The sequence below is a fragment of the Notechis scutatus genome, chromosome 2, assembly GCF_049901735.1.
Source record: "Notechis scutatus isolate UNSWTSFEM ecotype Mainland chromosome 2, rNotScu1.2, whole genome shotgun sequence".
NCBI lineage: Eukaryota > Metazoa > Chordata > Lepidosauria > Squamata > Elapidae > Notechis > Notechis scutatus.
The window spans coordinates 123,675,727-123,699,789 of record NC_142010.1 but is presented as its reverse complement, the minus strand read 5'-3'; the positions used below and the strand labels follow the sequence as shown (position 1 = coordinate 123,699,789).

Genomic DNA, 24,063 nt, shown 5'->3' with positions numbered 1-24,063 from the left:
CTTGAACAGAATGGTGCTTAAATTTATTTGGTTAGGAAAGAAAGCACGTATTAATATAAAAATGCTACAAGATAATAGAAGTAGAGGTGGCTAGGACTCCCAAAATGGGAACTATACCATCAGGCAGCAGCACTGCTCTGGATTAAAGATTGGATAAATTTAAATAATAAGAGGATATTGGTATTAGAGGGACATGATCTCCACAGAGGATGGCATGCCTTTTTGTGGGACAAACGGGAAAGGACCCATTCGTATATTTACCATGATCAAATTAGAGATTCATTAATAATAATTTGCCACAGTTGTTAAGCGAATAACTCTCAGTTGTTAAGTTAGTAACACGCTTGTTAAGTGAATCTGGCTTCCTCCCATTGACTTTGCTTGTGAGAAGGTCGCAAAAGATTATGAGGTGATCCCAGGTCAATGCAACTGTTATGAATACCTGCCAGTTGCCAAGTGTCCAAATTTTGATCACACATCCATGGAGATGCTACAACAGTTGTAAGGGTGAACAATAGTCACCAGTCACTTTTTTCAGTGCCATTGTAACTTTGGTTACGAAATGAATGGCTGTAAATTGAGCATTACCTGTAGATCAGGGGTGTCAAACTTGCGGTCCGTAGGCCAGATGCATCATGCACTGGCCACCCCCACCCGTGGTTTAGTGAAGGGGGAAAAACGGCAATATGTCACATGACAACGATGTGACAACGCGGGGTTGACACCCCTGGTGTAGATAATTTGTCCAAAGAGATCTAAGCTTCAACCTAGACAATCAATAGGCTGGACATTGCCATCTTTGCAACAAATCATTGTTGGCCCAAGTGAACAATGGGTCTGGCTACTATCTCTCTCCGTCCCTCACTTCCTTCTCCCAGTTGCTTGCAGCACATCTGTTCCTGTTAAGCCACAGCAGACAATGCCAGTTAGATTTCTTAAAATCAGTTTACTGACAATTGCTGTTTCTGCTTTCCACCACGCTTGCAACTGAATTGGAAGAAGGCATGATCTGGTCTGGATGGCACAGTTTTACATTACCTACAAATAGTCCTCAATTTACAACCGAGGGGGGATTCAAATTTTTTAACAACTGGTTCTGGGGGTGTGGCCAGGTGGGCATGGTCATGTGACTGGGTAGGCATGGCTTTTCATTCATTCTTTTTTTTTTGCAGCATTCCCCCCCAGCATTTTTGGGCCTCCTGGGCCTCAGGGAAGCCTCCTGGGAGGCATTTTTGCTCCTAGAAGGCTTCCCTGGGGCCCAAGAAGGCAAAAAATGGAGTGTAGGGCAGTGGTGGGATTCGTTTTTTTTTTTACTACCGGTTCTGTGGGCGTGGCTTGGTGGGCATGGCAGGAGAAGGATACTGCAAAATCCCCATTCCCTCCCCACCCCACTAACCTGCTTTCCAGCTCCGTTCTCCTGTGCAGGGCAACAAAAGAAGAGTCCCAGCTGATCAGCTGGGACTCGGGAGGCAGAGAATAGATGAGGGTGGGCCCAGTCAGAGGTGGTATTTGCCAATTCTCCGAACTACTCAAAATTTCCACTACCGGTTCTCCAGAACTGGTCAGAACTGGCTGAATACCACCTCTGACCCTCATGCAGCTCATGGTCCTAATTTCAAAAAAAACTGACGGAGAAGAAAAACATGTCAGCTGCTCATCTTTGCTTTCTTTGAAGCTCGCTAGCAACTGCCATAACTGGGGTTGGGGTGGGGTTGAGAAGGGGGGCATATGGAAGGGGGAAGTGTGCTGGAGGTGTGAAAGAATGCTATGGGAAATTGAGGAGTATGGACACTAACTGGAACTAGTGGTGCCAAACCGAGCCATCTGCTGAGCTTCAAGGACGCCAGTCCTGGAAAAGGAATTTGCACCGGCGCCTAAGGCACCGAGTTCCCAAAACATTGGAATGAGACGTGATTGGACTGCTCTCCCAGGGGGGAGGGTTTTGGACATTGAGGATTGTTTTCAATATACAATTTTCGTGTGGTTTTTCCTCAGAGCTTGCCTCATCCACGCTGCCCTCAGCATCTCTAGTAAAAGTTCCTTTTCTCTAACACCTATGGAGTCAAGGATCGCTCTTTCCTAGAGAGTAGCTAGGGCCAGTCTGACAGTACAACAGAGAAAAAGAAGGTGTCAGAAAGAAAAAGGCAACTGTGGGTATAGAAACACGGAGCATCTACAAGACAGAGAATTGGAGACTCTCCTCATGTTTTGTTTTGGCTTCACTCCTGGCTACTGATTTGCATCAAGCCTCCAACAAATCAGAGTTCTGCATTAGTAAACATTCATGGGTTCATTCATGCATTCAATATGGATGGTTGTCCATCTCACCAAATGACTCTGAGAGATTAACATAGGGTTAAAAACTTGCCAAACAAACTCAACAATATACAATAATATACCGTCTGTCTAAGGGTTGCATCTTGCCTAGGGCTCGTTTCTATCAGAATCTTCTTGCATTAGACTGGAGTCCATTAACACAAAATGGCTCTTTTCTTTTTCTTTCAGTTCGTTGGACATTTCAGAAATGGATGATAAGAGTTGGCAGACCAGGCTCTTCTCAGAAGCTGGAAACCCGCACTGCAAATCCGTTTTATAGTTCAGGTAAGCCAGTTCAAGAGAAATGTCCCTTTCCGCATGGTTACTCATTCCTTTCCAATCAGATTCTTGTAAGTAGATGTGCATTCTGTATCTTTACTTGAATCCATGTCTAGGTCATGAAATGAACAGGCTAAGTGGAGCCAGCAGTTACTAGACAAACAAATACTGGGTACAATTACCTTTGGGGAAAAAAATCTGAAATGGTTGCCTACACTAAGTACTCCAAGATCGGAAGTGGAGAATGGCCTACGGCTCAGGACATTTGTGGTTTCCAAGATGTCTAAAAAAATAACAGGGCACCAAGCTTTTTCCAAACCATAATAATCTGACAATCTCTTGGAGAGATATAAATCCTGTAATTGCATGTGTCATCAGTGTCAGTGACAATAATGAAGGCCATATTTGCATTAAAAGTTTAGTTGGTCCACAGTAGAAAACTCTAACTCTGTGGTGCCATCTAGTGGTCACCCAGAATTCTCGCAGCCTAGATACAGCCATCAGCCCTTTGTGCTGGGGTTAAAGAGAATTAATTTTAGCTCCAAATAGCTTTGGGTGTAACCTTCCCTGGTGTGCTCTGTCATGCAAACACATAAAGGAAATTAACAGAGGGCTCCTGGAAGAGCTACAAGTACTTAGGACAGCCCACATAACTGGACCTTCTCCAAAAACTCCCTTTTTCTGATTTTTCTATTTTTTCTGTCCCTGAGCATAGTTTGCTATTGTGGTATCCAAACTGTCCTATTAGAGCCACTAAGTGATGTTATAGTTTTAATCTGGGACAAATAAAGGAAAGTTGGTGGATTCCAGAGGTGGTTCTGACCAGTTCTGGAGAATCAGCAGTGAAAATTTTGGGTAGTTCGGAGAACTGGCAAATACCACCTCTGACTGGCCCCGCTCCCGTCTATTCTCTGCCTCCCGAGTCCCAGCTGATCGGCTGGGTCTTCTTTTGTTGCCCTGCCCAGGAGAACAGAGCTGGAAAACAGGTTAGTGGGGTGGGGAGGGAATGGGGATTTTGCAGTATCCTTCCCCTTACCATGCCCACCAAGCCATGCCACGCCCACAGAACCAGTAATACATTTTTTCGAATCCCACCACTTGTGGATTCCTCTGGCTTCTGTTTGTCCTCCCACCAAGTATTACTTGCCAATCATTCTTGAACAAGTAGTGAGAGGAGGACGGGGATGGAGAATTGTATACAGATGCTTGGAGCAGCAAACAACTCTCAACTTCTCTGACCCCAAGAGGCTGGAGGTGCAGAATTCCCATGTGTGCCATCCTGCATCCATGGCTGTCAGTGGGGCTATTCTTGGACATCAATTTATTGCTCTTTTCAAAGGAGAGGTAAGCTCACATTCAGAAGAAACCCAGATGATAGATGTGGAAAAGGGGATGCGTGGGGGACCCGTCTCTTGCTTCAACCAGTATGTCTCCCGTACACTGTAGCCAGATGAATAGTTTTGGAGAAAGTGCATGGATTAGAATCCACCTTGAGCCACTACTGCGAAAAACAATGGCAATTTGGGCTGAGGAAAGGCGTGAAGCATGCAAAATGTGTGAGGTCAGCAAAACACTTCCCTTCTTCTCCAAAATAATAAAAACAGTGGGAAATATGACCCACTCCATCATACTCTTCTCAGCAGAAACAATGGAAAACTTCCACCGGCTTCCCCATTTGCTTTGCTTGTGGGGACCACGTAGGATTTATTTAACAACAGCAGCCAGAAGTGCCAGAAGTGCCATAGCTGAGTGATATGGACATGTGACATCATGCTTTCCAACCATGTTGCTAAGCAATGGCAACCCCAGTCCCTATTGCTGTCATTAATAAAAAGGATACTGGCTTTTTTTTTTTTTTTTTTTTTTTTGAATGACAACTTCATTTGCTGTCTTCTGAATCTAGCAAGCCAAGAATGTAAGGACTAATTCTCCAAACTAGTAAGGAAGTTCTGATGGGATAATGATTGTTGTGGGGGAGGGACAGGGAAGGAAAGGAGAATCTGGGGGTGGGGAAAATGGCAAATTCTCTTTAGTGTAGGTAGGTATAGGAACAAGACTTTTTGGGGGTTTGCCTACAAATCTCCAGAAACATCACTATAGGCTCTCTCTCTCTCTCTCTCTCTCTCTCTCTCTGTGTGTGTGTGTGTGCATTTTTGGGTGAATGAGTACTCTGATTAAGCACAAGAATCTTTGGAAAACTAAGGAGCATAAATGACTGAGTTTTAGCAATTGAGCAAAAACTTACTATATCATTTCTCTGCCACTTTAATTTGTACAATTACATTGGAAAACATTTTTTTCCTTTTCCTCTTCCTACTAAGTCATCTTATAGCAACTTACCCCTTTTCTGAATCTTATGAGAAAGTTACAATTTATAAACTCTGCCCCATACCTGAATTTGATCAATATGACTGATAAGAATCCAGATAATTTGCTTATTCTAGGGCGCTTATGTAAGATTCATTTAGCCACAGTGGCAAAAAGGTCATAAAATTGAGCATAAGTCAATTGAATGATGACCCACTAAGGCTGAAAAGGCTCTTGTGGCTACAACACAATAGTTGTAGTAGAAACTTTAGCAGGCAACTATTATTTTCAGAGGCATAAAGTGGACTGAAGATGTGCTTGGATGTAGGAGGGAAGCTGTTTCAGAAGATAAATGCAGAAGAATAACAAATGTGTACTGACAGCAGAAATGCCACCTATGAGTCATCCAATTTAATCTAATGCAACTTGATTTTTATGAATTGGCCCAGGAGTTATATCTATGCTTCATTTTCAGGTGAGATAATTCTTGTTCCTAGAATTATCAAACCCGATTCATCCTCCAAATGTATAGAGGAACATTACATAAGGCAATGTATAATTCTGCAAAAATAATTTGAGAACATTTGGCAGAAGACTCTGACTTTTGACTGTACCACACCAACACTGATGGATTTAGCCCTGTTTGCCCATTTCACCATCTAACGGAGGGAGGGGGGGTGAAACCAGAGAGCATCATTTCCACCTATATTATTCACAAAACTGATAATATCTTTCTATAAGAAAGCGATGCCCCATCATATCTAGACTTGGTTTGCTTCTGTTAAGCTTAGGTAAATTGTGCTGGGCAGGGGTGTCCAACCTTGGCAACTTTAAGACTTGTGGACTTCAACTCCCAGAATTCCCATGCTTGCTGAGGAATTCTGGGAGTTGAAGTTCATAAGTCTTAAAGTTGCCAAAGTCAGACATCCTGATGGGGAGGAAGCCATAGTGCTTACAAATGAAAAACAAAATGGTATTGGAGCTGCTATATGAAGTCAATGCTCAAATAATTTTTATAAATATTTTTTATAATTAATTTTTATAAATATTTTTTATAAATAATTTTTATAAATATAAAAATAAATAATTGTTGAAAAAGCACTACGCAATCTAAAACCATCCCTATCTATTGGACCGGACAGAATATGTGCCTACTTCTTAAAAAAGCTATCCACTGCCATAGCAGAACCTCTAAGCATAATCTTTGAAAAACCTTTCAGGACCAGCTCCTTGCCTAACCTATGGTCACAAGCCACAGTCATTCCCATCTTCAAAAAGGGATACCCCAGCCTAGTTGAAAATTACAGACCAATCTCTTTATGCTGCGTCACCTGTAAAGTCATGGAATCAATTATTAACCAATCCATTATCTTCTACTTAGAGACAAACAATCTACTCTCTAATAAACAATTTGGTTTCAGAAAAAAAACTATCCTGCAATCTGCAACTCTTACACTGCAAAAACACATGGACTACACAACTCAATCAGGGCAAAACAATAGATACAATCTACATAGCCTTCTGTAAAGCCTTTGATTCAGTGGTACATGACAAACTACTCCTAAAACTAATAATCTTATGGTATCTCTGGACAACTGCATAACTGGATAGAAGCATTCCTCTCAAACAGACAACAAATGGTCCAAATTGAGAGTGTCCTATCAAATTCTGTACCTGTCAATAGTGGTGTCCCCCAAGGCAGTGTTCTAGGACCAACTCTCTTCATACCCTACATAAATGACCTCTGTGATCATATCAAGAGCAACTGTGTTCTCTTCGCTGATGACGTAAAGCTGTTCAATACCACAGACAATACTGCTACCCTTCAAAAAGATCTTGACTATGTATCAGAATGGTCAAACAAATGGCAACTTCAAATCTCAATAAATAAATGCTCTGTCTTACATGCTGGCAAAAAAATCAGAAAATAAAATACAAGCTGAATAGTCAAGACCTTGTTGATGATCCAAGCTCTGTAAAGGACCTTGGAATACTCATCTCTAATGATCTAAGTGCTAGAGCCCACTGTAACTACATGGCCAAAAAGAGTTGTTAACCTAATCTTACGTAGTTTTTTCTCTGGTAATATCACACTACTAACTAGAGCATACAAAACATTTGCTAGACTAATACTCAAATACAGCTCATCAGTCTGGAACCCACATTACGTATCTGATATTAGCACAGTTGAGAAAGTCCAGAAATATTTCACAAGAAGAGTTCTCCACTCCTCTACTCGTTGTAGAATACCCTATGCCACAAGACTTGAAATTCTAGACCTAAAAAACCTTGAATTATGCCGTCTTCGGTCTGATCTAAGTATGGTATATAAAATCATACATTGCAATGACTTACCTGTCAATGAATACTTCAGCTTCAACCATAACAACACAAGAGCACACAATAGATACAAACTCAAGGTTAATCGCACCAAACTTGATTGCAGGAAATACGACTTCAGCAACAGAGTGGTCCATGTCTGGAATAGTCTACCTGACTCTGTGGTTTCTTCCCCAAACCCCAAAAACTTTAACCTTAAACTGTCTACTATTGACCTCACCCCTTTCCTAAGAGGTCTGTAGGGGGCGTGCATAAGTGCACCAATGTGCCTACCGTCCCTGTCCTATTGTTTCTTTTATTTTTCTTATATATACCCATTTCATGTATTCATAACTATGTATATACTTATACCTATTATCTTGTAAATCAAATCAATCAATCAATCAATCAATCAATAATCAGATATCCCCCAAGCCATTTTAATTAATTTGAATGCTGCTAATCGATGCAGGCTGCGAAGCTATGCTTATTTTCCTAGATGTAGCTTCTATGGAAGATAACAGAAGACTCACTTCTTAGTAAACATGCACCAAAATTTTCATTGTAAGCAAGCCTTACTTTCAAATAATTTATAGATGTTTATGTGGAAGTAAATATGCATCAATCACAACAGCGGCTGTACTTATAAATAACATTAGAATCAAGCTGGATGGTCCAATATATCTTTGAAATCTCTGCATGAAATCTCTGTGACATGTGATGTGTCACCTCTCCAGTGGGAGCTGTATTGATTGCTGATTTGCTTCAGTGTGCTGGTTGTCACCTTTCAATCCTTATATGGCTTGGGACCAAGTTATCTCCTCTCTTCCTGGTTAAATCCACCTGGCCTACCAAAGCAGGGAGGCTGGGAATGTTGCATGTCCCCTGTCCTAAGGAGGTGCATTTGGTAGGACCACAAGAACGGCCTTCTCTGTGGTGGCTCCCTCCCTTTGGAACATCACCCCCCTGGAAATTAGACTGGTCCCCATTCTGATAGTCTTTCCCAAGGCCCTGAAGACCTGGTTCAAGGGGCTTGGGGAACCGAGAGTGAGATGGAACCTATCAAGTGGAGGAAGGCAAATATCAATGTCCCATGATAATGTTGCAGGATCCAATCTGGGTCAGTCACTGGGACCAGAGGTTTTGCCTTCTGAGCTTTTAGACTCATGCTGGAGCCCATCTTCTGGGAACTTCTCTCTGGCTCCAGCACGAAAGCTCAAAAGACAAAATCTGGTTCCAGTAACCGTCCCAGATTGGATCCTATCAAGTGGCTTTTTGATTGCTTGTGGTTACCAGGGGGTGGGGTGGGGGTTATTGTGTATTGGGTTTTTTGTATTGTGTATTTGGGTTTTTGTGTATTGGGTTTTTTTTTAATAAGTCGCCTAGAGTCACTGAAAGTGAGTGGGAGGCCATATACATTCTATGAATGAATGAATGAATGAATGAATGAATGAATGATGAATGAATATTCTGAACACCTGGTTCTTGCTTTATGAAATTTGTGTGCAACCTCTGAATTGGCAGCTGAGTTCATACATTATTGTAAACCATAGCAGGGTTTTAGCATTGCATGTTGTTTAAATCCAACAACTTCAGGTTATGAATGCTCATTTTAGGCGGGGCCCTGTGAATGAAACAGGAAATAATGATGGCTTCCTCAACAAATCATAGTTAAAATATCATGGCTTAGATCAAAAAGCATAACTCCAAAGACTTCTAGTGCTATTATGATTGAGTTTTCTCCATTTTACTTCTGCTGTCAAAATTTACAATGGCCTGAAATAAAATTGCTGAGTTCCTTTTAGGCCAACTGCAGAAATGATCTTCAGCTGTTTTCAGATGCTTGCCACAGCTCTTGACATGAATATAAAATGAGTTAGAGAGAATTTGATTGCTTTATTTTTCTTTTCAGGTTTCTGACCGGGCTTTCTCTTTGCGCTTTTCATTTTCGCCTGCTACTTGGGATATGCAGGTAAGAAGATTCTCGTGTAACTGCAGCCTGAATTAAGTTGTGCCTCGGTGATTTAAATTATTAGTCCCTCGAGATTCAAGACCGTTTGTCTGCCTTTTGCTTTCCGTTTATGAGATCGTAAAGTGTCAGCAACACAATTTATGAATCGGGATGCATCTCAGGCGTTAGTGTATAAGAATTCAGTCTTCCAAAACATGTTCTTGCTTTATTTGCAGCTCAGCATTAAAACCCAGACAAGTCTAACGTTAACACAGCTTGTTAAACTTCTCTGAATGGCATCCCAGTTTATGAAGGCCATATATTGCTTTACAAAGCAGCTGCAGGGTAATCAATAGTGTCTCACACCCAAAGAATACGATGCAAAGCTAAGTCACACCAGGGCAAATGGCTGGCCCAGACCGCACAGAAATAATCTTGGCAGATTATTTATTTGGCAGCTAATAAAAAAGCCTCCCCCACCCCCCCACCTCCCCAAAAAAGAAAAACATAAAGAAAATTGCAAAGGATAAATCAACTGCAATGGATAAGAGAAAGAAAAGGAGAAAAGAGGAGAAACTCAATCGAAGAGCTTTTTTTCTCCAGGATGGATGGAATGAGTATAGATAATCTTTGACTTATAACCATTCATTTAGTCACTTTTTCAAGTTGCAACGGGGCTGAAAAAAGTGACTTATGACCATTTTTTACACTGTTGCCGCATAACCATGGCCATTTCAATCAGAATAGAGTTGGAAGGGACCTTGGAGGTCTTCTATTCTAACCTGCTTTCAGACAAATGGTTGTCCAATCACTTCTTAAAAGGTTCTAGTGTCGGAACACCCACAACTTCTGGAGGGAAGTTGTCCCATTGGTTAATTGTTTTACCTATCAGGAAATGTTTTCTTAGTTCTAGGTTGCTTCTCTCCTTGATTAGTTTTTCTCCCATACTTTCTCTACTGCAAGGTTCTTCTTTAACAATGACGGTAGTACTATTACTGAAAAATCCCAAGGGGAGAAGGGATTCCCTCGTGGGATTTTTCTCTTGGGATTTAATGAAAGTATGAGAAGCTGCAGGAGAAATGGATAGTATAGAGACAGTGCAAGAACTTCACCTGCACTTTTGACCATAACTAAACAAAAGGCAGGGAACATCATCCGTTTCTGAGTCTTTCTGCAAAATGCTCTTTTCTGCCCTTGAAGGAATTTCTAAAGCAAATTCATCTTCACTAAATTGCATGAGATTTGGTAGGGGGGAAAAATGTAGGAGAATTTCTGGGCTTAGCAATTTGGTGATCAGACTCTTTCATCTCCAATCCCCTTTCCTGTGGGGAAAATAGGCTTTGTACATAGCTATAAACACATACCAAATGGAAATACCAAACCTCTTTTTCACCAACTTCTGCTGCAACCCTGAGAGTTGCTACTCCTTTAAGAGTGACTTCGATGAGTCAGCTCCTGAACTGATGTAGCACCATCGGTTTTAAAGCTTGCCCAGATGCCTGATAATAACCTGCTATAGTAAATCACAGGGAGCGGCTGCGTTTTTGTGCTGTTTGGAAGACTTCTTCCAAATCATTTTTGGAGCATGGATGGTCTGAATCGTAAGTCCAAAACCTCTAAGAAAAGTGAAGGAACCGTCAAGTGACAAGCAGAAATTCTAGTGGTCCATCCCTCCATCACTGCTGTGTATCTTAGAAAGTGCACCCTGCAGCCACACAGCTCTTAAGAACACATTTTCTATTAGGAAAAGGAGGGGGGAATATATTTATATTTTTTTACTAACTCAGGGTGGTCTTTTGTATGGGCTCACCTTTGAGTCAGGTTTTGACTCCTGATGACTGCTTGGAATAGATCCTGCCATTTTCTTGGCAAGGTTTTGGGGAATAAGTTTGCCATTCCTTGCTTTCTTAAAGCCGAGGGAGAGTGGCTGGCCCAGAGTCACCCATCTTGGCTTTATGCCTAAGGCTGGAGTAGAGCTCATGGTCTCCCAGCTTCTAGTTGGAAGCGTTAACTACTACTCCAAACTGATTTTGGGGTTTTGGCATGATAAAATATTCTTGAAGTAAATCCCACAACTGCACGGAGACGACATTTGGCTTTTGACCGCATGAAGTTTCTGCGTACCAACAGACTCTTTCGCAACATTTTGATGGCCCGGAAGCCATCAGGATTCTGGAAATAATCTTGGATCACATTCCCGATACCCGAGTACAGGCTTCAAGACATTTCCATTAGTTTAAAAATATGGCTTTGTTTTGGGTGGTTGTCCCAGGCACGTTTCCAAGGTGCTATGGTTGGTTTTTATATGACAGATGCTTATCCATTGGTTAAAGACAGATGAGACTTCCTTTTATTTTCTTGTAAGACATTTCTTTGGTCTGAAGTGAAATTAAGGTTGATCCTGATAGGCTTCATTTCACCCTAGTAGCTTGGAAAAAAAAACAAACTGTCACTTTCTGACATGGATACAATTGATCAACCAATTGCCTTTCTGTAACAGCAACCCACAAAAAGCAACCACAACTTACTTGGGCAGCTTACATTTCTTTTTCTTTCCTCCCGGAGCTTGCCTTTTGTTTTTTTGCTTTGCTATGCTTCTTCCTGCAAGTACTTCACTTTTTCTTCCCTCACGAAACCTTTCAGGGCTGCTCCTACAAAACCGTTGTCATTGATCCCTCATTGCTTTTTTACAAAGGAGTTAATGATGAAGCTGGCTCCGATTGTCACTATGATTCAGTGGCCTTGCTTTCATCAAAAAGACATGGGATTTATGGTTTGTCTCTAGTTACGGGAAATCGGATCAGTTGCTCCCGAGCAAATGAACAGTGAATGTCTCCTCTCAGTACCAACATAGGTCAACCAAGCAATCTTTGCTGGCTGAGAATTCCAACCGATAAAAGGGGACTCATTGAGAATATCTACTTATATGGCAGATAAGAAATGAAGGTTCAAAATCTGAGCTCCACATGATGCGGTGAGCTCCTGGCCTTGTCTCAGTTTCTGCCAACTTAGATGTTTGAAAGCATGCAAACGCAAGTAGGTAAATAGGTACCACTTAGGTGGGGTGGTAACAGTGCTCCGTGACATCATGCTGCTCACATGTCTGCATAAATGTCTTTGGACAGCACTTGCTCAACAGCCTTGAAACAAGAGATGAGCCCCCTACAGTCAACAATGACTAGTGGAGTAAAATCCGTAGGGGAGAGCAGATCGGGTGAAGTTGCATGCTAGCATCCCAGAACACAACCTGTGGTGGAATGTAGTCTGGATTCCCAGATGGGAGGGGCCAGATTCCAGAAGGCAAAGAGGCAACGAAGCATGGAAAGTCTTTCATACTATATTTATTTATTTAGATTTTCAAACTGCCCATCTCCCTCAAAGGGTACCTCTACGGTGTACATGGGATGGAAGGTCACACAGTTTCCACGCACAATATTCCAAAGGCCACAAATGGGGCGTCCCTTGGTTAAAATTCCAGCCCCATCCAACAACATCTGGGATATGGAAATACTCCTTGCATGTCTGTTAATTGTGCATTTCTCCCTCTTTTTCTTTTCCCATTGTATTGTTGACTATTTTTTAAAAAAATCCTTAGATATCATATGTATCTGTTGACAGTTTGACCTTGGCAGCAAAGAACCAGGTGTTGTTGTTTTTTTAAAAAAAATCTCTGGGCTGCCACCTAGTGGTTGACCATATGGGCGCACCTGAGATACAGCCAGTCAATTAGAATTGTGGAACATGTAAAGCAGGGATGTCAAACTCGATTTCATTGAGGGCTGCATCAGGATTGCTTTTGACCTCGGGTGTGTGTGTGTGTGTGTGTGTGTGTGTGGCCAGAGTGGGCATGGCCAGCTTGACGTCACTTGTGTCAGGGGCGCCTGCGGTGGCCTGAGTGGTCTGCCAGCAAAAACGGGCTCCCGAGTTCCGTTTTCGGCTGTGACAGACTCCTGTAACCCCCTGCCAGCGAAAACGGAGCTTGGGAGGGCTCTTTTTTCACTGGCAGAGGCGTCATGGGCCAGTCCTTCGTTGTTTTCAGAGCAGCTCCCGGGCCTTGAGTTTGATACCCCTGATGTAGAGTTTGAGAAAAGGCTGTGTAAATGATTTCAAATACATGTAGTCCTCGACATAAGACCGCAACTGAGCCCAAAATTTCCGTTGCTAAGCAAGACAGTTGCTAAGTGAGTTTTGCCCCATTTTATGACCTGTCTTGCCACAGTTGTTAAGTGAATCACTGCAGTTGTTCAGTTAGTAACACGCTGTTAAGTGAATCTGGCTTCCCCACTGACGGTGCTTGTCAGAAAGTCGCAAAACGTAATCACATGACCCCAGGACACTGCAACGGTCATGGATACAAGCCAGTTGCCCAGCGTCTGAATATTGATCACATGACCACAGGGATGGTGTATTGGTTATAAGTGTAAAAAATGGTCGTAAGTCACTTTATTCAGTGCTGTGGTAACTTCTAACAGCCACTAAACTAATGGTTGTAAGTAGAGGACTATGTCTACATAATCTAATGAGAGACTGCAAGGAGTTGGGCCTTCCCTAGGAGCAACGGCTACTGGGAAAGGAATTCCCTCACAGAGGATGCCAAAGTACTATAAATCAGTGATGGCTAACTTTTTGGCACCGAGTGCCCAAAGCGCATGCGCGCTTCCTCAAAATGCAATGCACGCATGTCCCCCATGCATGCACCCCACTTCGTGCATGTGCACACATCCCCACACATGTGCCTTGTCCTGCCACATATGCATGTGTCCCCCATGCATGCACCCCGCCCCCCCCCCCATGCATGCGTGCCAGAGACCTGAAGACCAGCTGATCGGCGGGAGGCGTGCATGCGCAGCAAAGCTGAGCTGGGGCAATGGCTCATGTGCCCACAGACAGGGCTCTGCGTGCCACCTCTGGCACCTGTGCTGTAGGTTCGCCATCACAGTACTATACTATGTCCCAGTTCTTTCAGTTACAAGCCGAAGCCAGAGGTGGGCTAGTCATTTCAGTGCTTTACACCCACAGCTCAGCAGTTTGGCTGTTCTACCCCTAGGTGGCAGTAAAGAGGCTTTGAATCTCTTAAGTTGCTTGCTCAGCCACTTACTAGGTCAATGGATCACCTAAGCATAGGGACAAAGGGAAAAAAAAGCACACACGACAAGCCAAATAACTAAAGATTTCAGTCATTCTTTTCATCCTGTTTGTGAAACTAGGGATTGGGTAATCAATGCCAGAGGAGGAGTGCGCTCTGCACATTGACTGGATGACTGCGCAGTCAAGCCATAAGCAAAAAGCAAAAAGCTGTCGGTAGCAGGGCTGAAGTCACATTAAAGCTAGGGGGGAAAAATAGACAGGCAGAAAAATGGTCAAGAATTGGACTGGCAGAGCCAACTGGAACCTCATGATTTCCAGCTTGACACATATTATTCGAAGCTGCCACCACATTGCACACATGCAGCACCTTAACCTGGGGTATTAGCAGGGGTGGGATTCAAATTTTTTAACAACCGGTTCTGTGGGCGTGGCTTAGTTGGTGGGCATGGCTTGGTGGTCATGTGACTGGGTGGATATGGCTTGGTGGTCATGTTATTGGCTAGGCGTGGCCAACTCAATATCACTCACATTGAGGCACGCATCTCCTCGCCTGGCCTCTCGTGACTGTGGGGATGTTGCAACAGTCATAAGTGGGAAAAATGGTCATAAGTTACTTTTTTCGGTGCCATTGTAACTTTGAATGGTCACTCCACACAAGCAAAGTACCAGCAAAGGAGGGGAAAAAAACTCCAGAGAAGTTCCTGTGACAGGAAGTCTAGTCCTGCCAAGAATGTAACAAGGGTTAACGGAGAGGCAGTTTCTGTAAGCAACACCAGAATGTTTCCTTCCTGCCTTCCTTACAGGATTAGGCCAGTAATTTCTTCTAACAACTGGTTCTCCCAACTGCTTAGAATGTTAACAACCAGTTCTAGCGAATAGGTGCGAACTGGTAGAATCCCACCCCTGGGTATTAGGGAAAATGGCCCTCTTGGGAGGTTGGTTGCTTTGGGTTGAATTTTACTGTTATTGTCATTTTTGTTAACTGCTGCATGTTGGCTTTGACGGAAGTAAGAAGTATACAAACCAAATAAATAATTAATAAAGAATCTTTCTCTATGGATAGCTACTTTAGAGGAAAGGAAGAGGAGGGAAAGAGATATCAGAAAAAGGAAAATAAAAATGTTACTTTTGACTCTATCACTACTCATTGCTTGCCTCGGTCCCATCTAATAGCTTGTTCTCTGGGAACGTGTCCCTTAGAAAAAAAGAAGGGTGACCCTACTCTACTCCAACTAAAAGAAACTGAAAAGATTTTTAAAAATCCTTCCCCCCTCCCCCCGTTCTCCAATGAAGACAAACATGTAATGGAACATGTATTGTTTGCGAGGAAGGCTGCAAGGAAGATACGAAGGCACATCCTGACAAATAGTGCTTTTAATATTAAAGGGGGATGTATTGAACTGATACGGTCAAGGTAATTTTATGTGCATTTTGCTAAAACCTATCGTTGAGAAGAAATGTTTAAATATGTAACAACATCAACAACAAAAAGCCAGATGAAAGAGCTTGTCTTTCATCTCTGTTGTCGTGAGCCGTTGGTGCTAAGCGACAAGTTTCTTTATCTCCACTGTCACATTTCAATTGCTTCAGCAGAAGACTCGTTTCCTTGAATCAAAACAAGGTCAGCAATGCTCCCTGATCGGCTCTCTGGATCTCACACCAGTTCTTCTTACATTATACTATTTTTGAGGTGTGTGTGTGTGTGTGTGTGTACGTGTTTGTGGAAGGGGAGGTTGTTCTCTTGGGCATCAAAACTAAGAGCCGTGGTGGCGCAGTGGTTAGAATGCAGTACTGCAGGGTAATTCTGCTGACTGCCGGCTGCCTGCAGTTCGATCCTGAATAGCTCAAGGTTGACTCATCGGTAAAATGAGGACCCAGATTGTTGGGGGCAACATGCTGACTCTGTAAACTGCTTAGAGAAGAGGGCTGTAAAGCACTGCAAAGCAGTATATAAGTCTAAGCTATAAGCTGTGCTGATTAAAGACCAAGCCACAGACAAACATCATGACAGATTTTTGGCTCCTGCATAAGATTTTCAGGGTGACTTTTCCTGCAGGACAAAAGTGACCCTGTTCACTTTAAAGGCAGCTGGTAAGTTGCTAAACAAGCTTGACTGCTGCATTTGGAAAAGATGTCGTTACTCAAACAGCAATCTCTTTGCTTTTATTTAAACCTCTGCGCGGTGTGGATTTTAGCAGGCCAAGGCTGGCCTTGGAAATGCACTGACCTGGATGTATCTGCTTGAGCAATCCACAGGACTTTGGTCCAAGAAATAGTTGATAAGCAGCAACATGGAAAAGCTGTTTTTCTCCATTACTTTACTCCCTATAATCTGCTTGTGAGATAAGACAGGGCCAAGGCCCTCAACAGAGAGCAAACCGCAAAATAAGCCAACCTCAATCCTGGTTTTTTAAGAAAGTACATTCACATGGTACTGTATTAAGTCATTCCAGCTGATGAATATGGATGCCCACATTACTTATCCTTATTCCACACAACTCATACTCCCCCGTCTGCTGCTCATCTATGTTTAAACAGGACATGCAAAACAAATGGTTCCCCTTGTTGATGAGCACTGACAGAATCTGAATACTAACAAGCAACCATATTTTCAGATTCTGGTCAGTCCTAACTAGAAGTGACACCCATTCTATCAGGTGCAAACAACAGACGTGTAGAGTTTAAATTAGCTACTTTATTGCGCTGCGCCAATTTTACAGAAATCTCCCCAGACTGGCAACTGTGAGCTAGGAAAGACTAGATAAGGCTCAATGGCATTCAAGGAGGGGTGTGTGTGTCAGACCTTGTCAATTTGTGTTTATATAACAATTCCAGACTAATTCCCTGTTTGACCCCTCCGTCTGATGGTTGCTCTTCAATACATTCCATTTTCACACATTACCTTGCCGTATTAGGAACAACGCATTGCAGTTCAGGGCTTCTGTGAAACAGGAAGAGGATGTAATGCTCTAAGTCACATTAAATTGACTTAATTTTAGATTCAGAACCCAATAAAAGCTACTGATGCTTTGTGTTATAACCTAAATGGCTCAGCACCCAAATATCTTGATGTCACAAGTACAGTACAACCATACTTTTAGGTAATCAAGAAATCCTTTATGACATTAGAAATTTTCTATTGTGCCCCTTGATTGTAGAACTGTACTTTGTGAGGAAGGGCAATGGCCTTGGCGAAAATATTATTCTGCTCTTTTGAGTGTTACACAAACTTCGATGTCAGTTTTTTTTGCACCTTTTTGCTGCCTTTGAATGACTAGTCTGAATTTTGCAGGCCAGATATAATAGCAGCCCCAGAGCCAGATCAAACAACCATTTCCCCACTATATTGCAGCTTTTAAGGCATATTTATTTTATGTAATTTCTTTTTTGTATTATATAGTTATCTATAATTCTTTTTCCAAAATTACATGTTGTCAACCACTCTGTGAACAAAAGAATTAGGTACATAAGCATAGTTTAAAGACATAAAAATACCCCTAAACAACTGTGTGTCTTGCTTTCCATGGGTATATAAAGAAGATGTATTAATGCAAATTTTGTAACAACCGGTTCTGTGGGCATGGCTAGGTGGGTGTGGCTATGTGACTGGGTGGGTGTGGCTCCCCTTTTTTTGGCACCAGTGCTATGCCCCCCTCCATTTTTGGGGCCTCCTGGGCCTCAGGGAAGCCTCCTGGGTGACGCAGTAAGTAAGTGAAGGGAATCCTGTCACAGCTGATCATAGGAACAGCTGATTGTCGGGAGGGGAAAAAATACCTTAAGAAGTGAAGGGGAAGAACGCAGTCAGCAATGTCGGACATGTATGCAATGTTGCGCATATGCGATAAGGACTGACTGGGCAGAGAGGGGGAGGGCCAGTCAAGGGCACGATTTGCCGGTTCTCCGAACTGTGCAGAATCCTAACAACCGGTTCTATAGAACCTGTCAGAAACTGGTAGAATCCCACCCCTGGCATTAACCTGATTTACATAAATGAACCAACCTTCTGCATGTACAGGTAGTCCTTGACTTACATCCATTCATTTAGTGACCGTTTAAAGTTACAATGGCACCGAAAAAAAAGTGACATGACCACTTTTCACATTTACAACTTGCAGCACCCCCAGGGTCATGTGATCAAAATTCAAGCATGTAATTATGATGGTTTGAAATGCCCCCAGGTTTTTGTTATCAGCTTTTCCAATCTTCGGACAATCAAAGTCAATCAAGAAGCCAGATTTACTTTATAACCATATTACTAACTTTACAACTGCAACGATTCACTTAACAATGGTGGGGAGAAAGGTTGTAAAATGGGCCAAAACTCACTTAACAACTGTCTTTTCTTAGCAATGGAAATTGTGTGATTGTGACTGTAAATTGAGGACTGCTTGTACTGCAGATTTACAGCAGCTGTGTTCTTACACTACATTAAACCACGGTTAGGTGTACAAGCCACAATTGGTTGGACTCATACACGCTGCTAAATTAAAAGCTAACAAACCATAATAGGACTTTTTGCAGTGTGAAACACCAATGTTTTACATTTTTCATCTGTAAGCATTCTTTTTTTATATTATATTCTCCTTAGGTTTTCAAGGAGGCTTTGGAGAAGAGGAAGGATTTGCTGTGGCTAGACAGGGAAGCCTTACATAATGTGCCTCACCTCCCTGTTTTTTAAGGTCACCAATGATTGACATGCTATAGATAGGGAGGATTGTTTGAATTGTGCAAGTCTTTTGTGGATTCAACTGTAAGACGAATTCAGATCTTTAGAAAAATCTCCTTAGCTGTGCACCTTAATTTCACTGTGGTTATAAACCTCAGCACATTTCAGTATCCCCCCGCTTTCCTCTTTTTAAGTATACCTTGGTTTAATGGTCACATTTTGGCTCTGTCATCGTCTCTTAAAAGAAGTAAGGAAAGACAGAGCTTGTCAATTTCTGAAAGGTCAACTTACCAAAGATACTCGGTTCAAAAAGGATGGATTTCATGTTCTGAATCTTGGAGCTGTACTATTCATCTCTAAAAAGGCTTAGCTTCCTTTTTAAATGTTCATTATGACCAAATGCTTCAATAAGGATGACACTGGATTTAAACTGGTCCCACTAATGGGCAAAGTGTGACTTTTTCTAAAATAGGATGGTAGCCTAATCTTACGTAGCTTTTTCTCCGGTAATATTACACTAAAAACTAGAGCATACAAAACATTTGCTAGACCAATACTCAAATACAGCTCATCAGTCTGGAACCCACATTGCGTATCTGATATTAACACAGTTGAGAAAGTCCAGAAATATTCCACAAGAAGAGTTCTACACTCCTCTACTTATTGCAGAATACCTTATGCCACCACACTTGAAATTCTAGACCTAGAAAACCTAGAACTATGCCGCCATCAGTCCGATCTAAGTATAGTATATAAAACCATACATTGCAATGTCCTACCTGTCAATGAATACTTCAGCTTCAACCATAACAACACAAGAGCACACAATTGATACAAACTCAAGGTAAACCGCACCAAACTTGATTGCAGGAAATACGACTTCAGCAACAGAGTGGTCAATGTCTGGAATACTCTACCTGACTCTGTGGTTTCTTCCCCAAACCCCCAAATGTTCAACCTTAGATTGTCTACTATTGACCTCACCCCTTTCCTAAGAGGTCTATAGGGAGCGTGCATAAGCGCACCAATGTGCCTACTGTCCCTGTCCTATTGTTTCTTTTATTTCTTTTATTTTTCTTATATGTATCCATGTATTCATAACTATGTTTTTACTTATAACTATTATCTTGTAAGCAATTGACAAAAACAAATAAATAAAAATAAAATAAATAGTAATGGCTGATTTTGCTTTTTTAGAAAAGATATAGGTAATGCTCATAAGACACTGTTATAATGGAAGAAGGTAATCCTTGACTTGCAGCCATTTGTTTAGTGACCATTCAAAGTTACAACAGCACTGGAAAAAAGTGACTTATGATGGCTTTTCACACTTACAACTGTTGCAGCATCCTCCATGGCCATGTGATCAAAATTCGGAGGCTTGTCAACTGGCATGTATTTTTACGGCAGTTACACTGTCTTTGGGTCATGTGATCACCTTTTGCGACCTTTTTAGCAAGTGAAATCAATAGGGAAGCCTGATTCATTTCACAACCAGGTTACTAACTTGACAACACAGTGATTCACTTAACAACCATGACAAGGAAGGTCATAAAATGCAGCAAAAATAACTTAATAACTGTCTTGCTCAGTAACACTAATTTTAGGCTCAGTTGGGTTCGTGAGGGGGAGGACTACTTGTATATGAGAATCAGATGCAACGTATATTTCCCAAAATGGGAGTATTTAGACATCAATTTGCTTTATCCTAGCTAGCTTTGTGAACCTCCTTGTCACAACCGACAGTTTTCTGGTCTTCATCAAGAGTGAATTTTCAAGTCTGAAGACTTTGCATTACTCCGCTCAGCAATGTAACTCAGAAGGTGTCAAACTTGATTTCATTGAGGGCCGCATCAGGGTTGTATTTGACCTGGGGGGCTGGGGTGTGGCCCAGGGTGGGGGTGGCTAGCTTGACGTCACTCGTGTCAGAGCGTCCATGGTGGCCCGAACACTCTGCCAGTGAAAATGAGCCTCCCGCACTCCGTTTTTGGTTGTGACGGCCTCCTGCTGCCCTCTGCCAGTGAAAAGGGAGCAGGGGGTGGTGGTGATATGCACGGGCCTCCTGAGCTCCGTTTTCGCTGGTAGAGGCACTGTGGGCCAGTCCTTCACTATTTCGAGGGCGGCCCTATGGGCCAGATTTAAGTATCCCAGGGGCTGGATTCAGCTCCCGAGCCTTGAGTTTGACACTCCCGATCTAGGATCATCTATGTTTTTCTTCCAACTCATCTGGAACAGATTCATTCATTCATTCATTCATTCCATTCCATTACAATCCAATCCAATCCCATTCATTCATTCATTCATTCATTCATTCATTCATTCATTCCAATCCAATGCAATCCAATCCAATCCCATTCATTCATTCATTCCATTCCATTCCAATCCAATCCCATTCATTCATTCATTCATTCATTCATCCATCCATCCATTCATTCATTCAAATCCAATCCAATCCAATCCAATCCAATCCAATCCCATTCATTCATTCATTCCATTCCATTCCATTCCATTCCAATCCAATCCAATCCAATCCAATCCCATTCATTCATTCATTCCATTCCATTCCAATCCAATCCCATTCATTCATTCATTCATTCATCCATCCATCCATCCATTCATTCATTCAAATCCAATCCAATCCAATCCAATCCAATCCAACCCAATCCAATCCCATTCATTCATTCATTCCATTCCATTCCATTCCATTCCAATCCAATCCAATCCAATCCCATTCATTCATTCATTCATTCATAAGACATACATAGTTACCCATTTGAGATAGCATAGTCCTGGGTAGTTCAAAAACAATGATATAAAACACAACCACCAACAACCAACAATAAAACCCTTGGGGGTTAGACTCTTTCACCCATCAGCATTCTGCCTTGCTGGCCTTCAACCTCATTCTCCCCCAAAGCTTGGGGGTGGTGGGGGGAAAGACCCAGTTCTTCATAGCCTTCTGGAAGGTGAGGAGGATGGAGGACTGCTGGATCTCTGGGACAAGAGTGTTCCACACAAGGTAGAGGCAACTATGGAGCAGGCACACTTCTTGGGTGCCACCAGATGGCAGCATTTAAGGGACTTGGGGTTGCACCAACCCTATCTGACCTTGTGGGACAGGCAGATACCTTCAGGGAAAGATGCTCCTGCATATGCCTGACCCCATGCCATTCAGGTCATGCAGATACTTGCAACAATTTGGTATGACTTCCATTAACCTAGTAATTTTTTTTTTTTAAATGCTTATGGCTAACACAGCAACTGATGTTATTTATAGGCGAGTAAGAATAGAATCAATAGATTTATATTCACATTTGCACTCCTCATGGAGAATGCAGCCAATACAGGTCCTTCTGGAGTTAAAGTTATCAGAAAAGGGGACATTTGCCATACCTCACAGTAATCCTCCTTTCCCAACTTGATAATATTATTCATAAGTATTGGGATTATGGTTCCCAAAATTTGCCATTCGCATGGTAAATGGCTGGCTACAGGAGGAGGATGGGAGACTGTAGGAATGGAGGCCGAGGATCTGGGAGACTCTAGTCCTATAAATATTTAAAAAGGTATTTAATTGGGGAAGGCTGATGTAGACCAACTCAGAATTAACATAGGGAAGGGCTATAGCTCATCAGTAGCTTTGCCTGCAGAAGGTACCAAATCTAGTTCTAGAATCTCTGCAATGGAGTCAGAAGGCTCCAGCTTGGATTCTTGAAGACTTGCAGGTTGATAAAACTGTTGTCCATCCTGAAGCTGGCCTGAGCAAGGCCATTTTCTAGGCTTTAGTGTTGCCACACTGGAGCTGAGGGTTAGGGAGGGGGTAATAGAGATAGAGGGAGGCGGGTTGTAGCCAAAACAAAATACTTTCTCCTGGGAACCAAGGACATGCCCAAAGGGGGTCGAAGAGAGGTGGAGTGATGTTACCAGGCAACTGGACAGCACGATGATTGGGCCAAGTGACTGACTGTTGGAGGAAGGGGAAAAACTTTAACTTGGTAAAAACAGCGGGAATATTCAGAGTCGGTTTTCACCAGAGTGTGCCAATATGATATTTCCAATAAACCAGTTCTTTGAGGAACCTGCTTGCCTCAGAATCCTGGGAATATAACTTGGAACCAGAGCTGGTATTCAGCAGGTTCTGACCAGTTCTGGAGAACCGGTAGCAAAAATTTTGAGTAGTTCACAGAATCAGCAAATACCACCTCTGACTGGCCCCACCCCCATCTATTCTCTGCCTCCCGAGTCCCAGCTGATGAGCTGGGTCTTCTTTTGTTACCGTGCACAGGAGAACGGAGCTGGAAAGCAGGTTAGTGGGGTGGGGAGGGAATGGGGATTTTGTAGTAACCTTCCCCCAGGAGTGGGGAGGGAATGGGGATTTTTACAGTAGCCTTCCCCTGCCACGCCCACCAAGCCACACCACGCCCATCAAACCATGCCCACAGAACCGGTAGTACATTTTTTTTGAATCCCACCACTGCTTGTTTAGGCAGCTTGTTAGGTCTGACTCTGTAAGGCGGCTTCCTATAGCCCAGGGATATCCAACGCTCAAAATTCCTCAGCCAGACATGCTTTGGCTGTAACCGTGCTGGCTGAGGAATTCTGGGAGTTGAAGTCCACAAGTCTTAAAAGTTGCCAAGCTTAGAGATCCCTGCTATAATCCTAAAAGAGAGACTTGAATTTGATTTCCTGCCCCCCTCCCATTTTAATGTCCTCAGGATATTGCTTTTTTTTTTTTTTTAAAGGCAAATGCCTGAACCTGGCTACCCTTTCTCTATTCCAGACATGGGTAGTCCTTGACTTAAAACAGTTATTTATTTAGCGGCCATTCAAAGTTTACAGCAGCACTGGAAAAAGTGACGACCTGTGCTTATGACTGTTTTACAGCTTCCTCGTGGTCACATAATGAAAATTCGGGCCCTTGGCAACCGGCATGCATTTATGACTGTGGCAAAGGCCTGGAGTCATATAATTGCCATTTGCAACCTTCTGACAATGGAAAGCCAATGGAAGAAGCTTAACAATGGCATATGATTCGCTTAACAGCTGTGGCCAAAAATTTTGTGAAATTGGGTGTGACTCACTGGAAAGGGAACTTCTGTTCCCAATTGTGGTCATAAGTCAAAGGGCTGTCAGTATC

General features: G+C 42.5%; 1 protein-coding gene across 1 annotated transcript in view; it reads right to left on the bottom strand.

Moving 5' to 3' along the window:
* Window positions 1–24,063, bottom strand: part of FAM20A (FAM20A golgi associated secretory pathway pseudokinase) — a 56,087-nt gene that overhangs the window by 29,498 nt on the left and 2,526 nt on the right. The gene's annotated exons all lie outside the window — the stretch shown is intronic.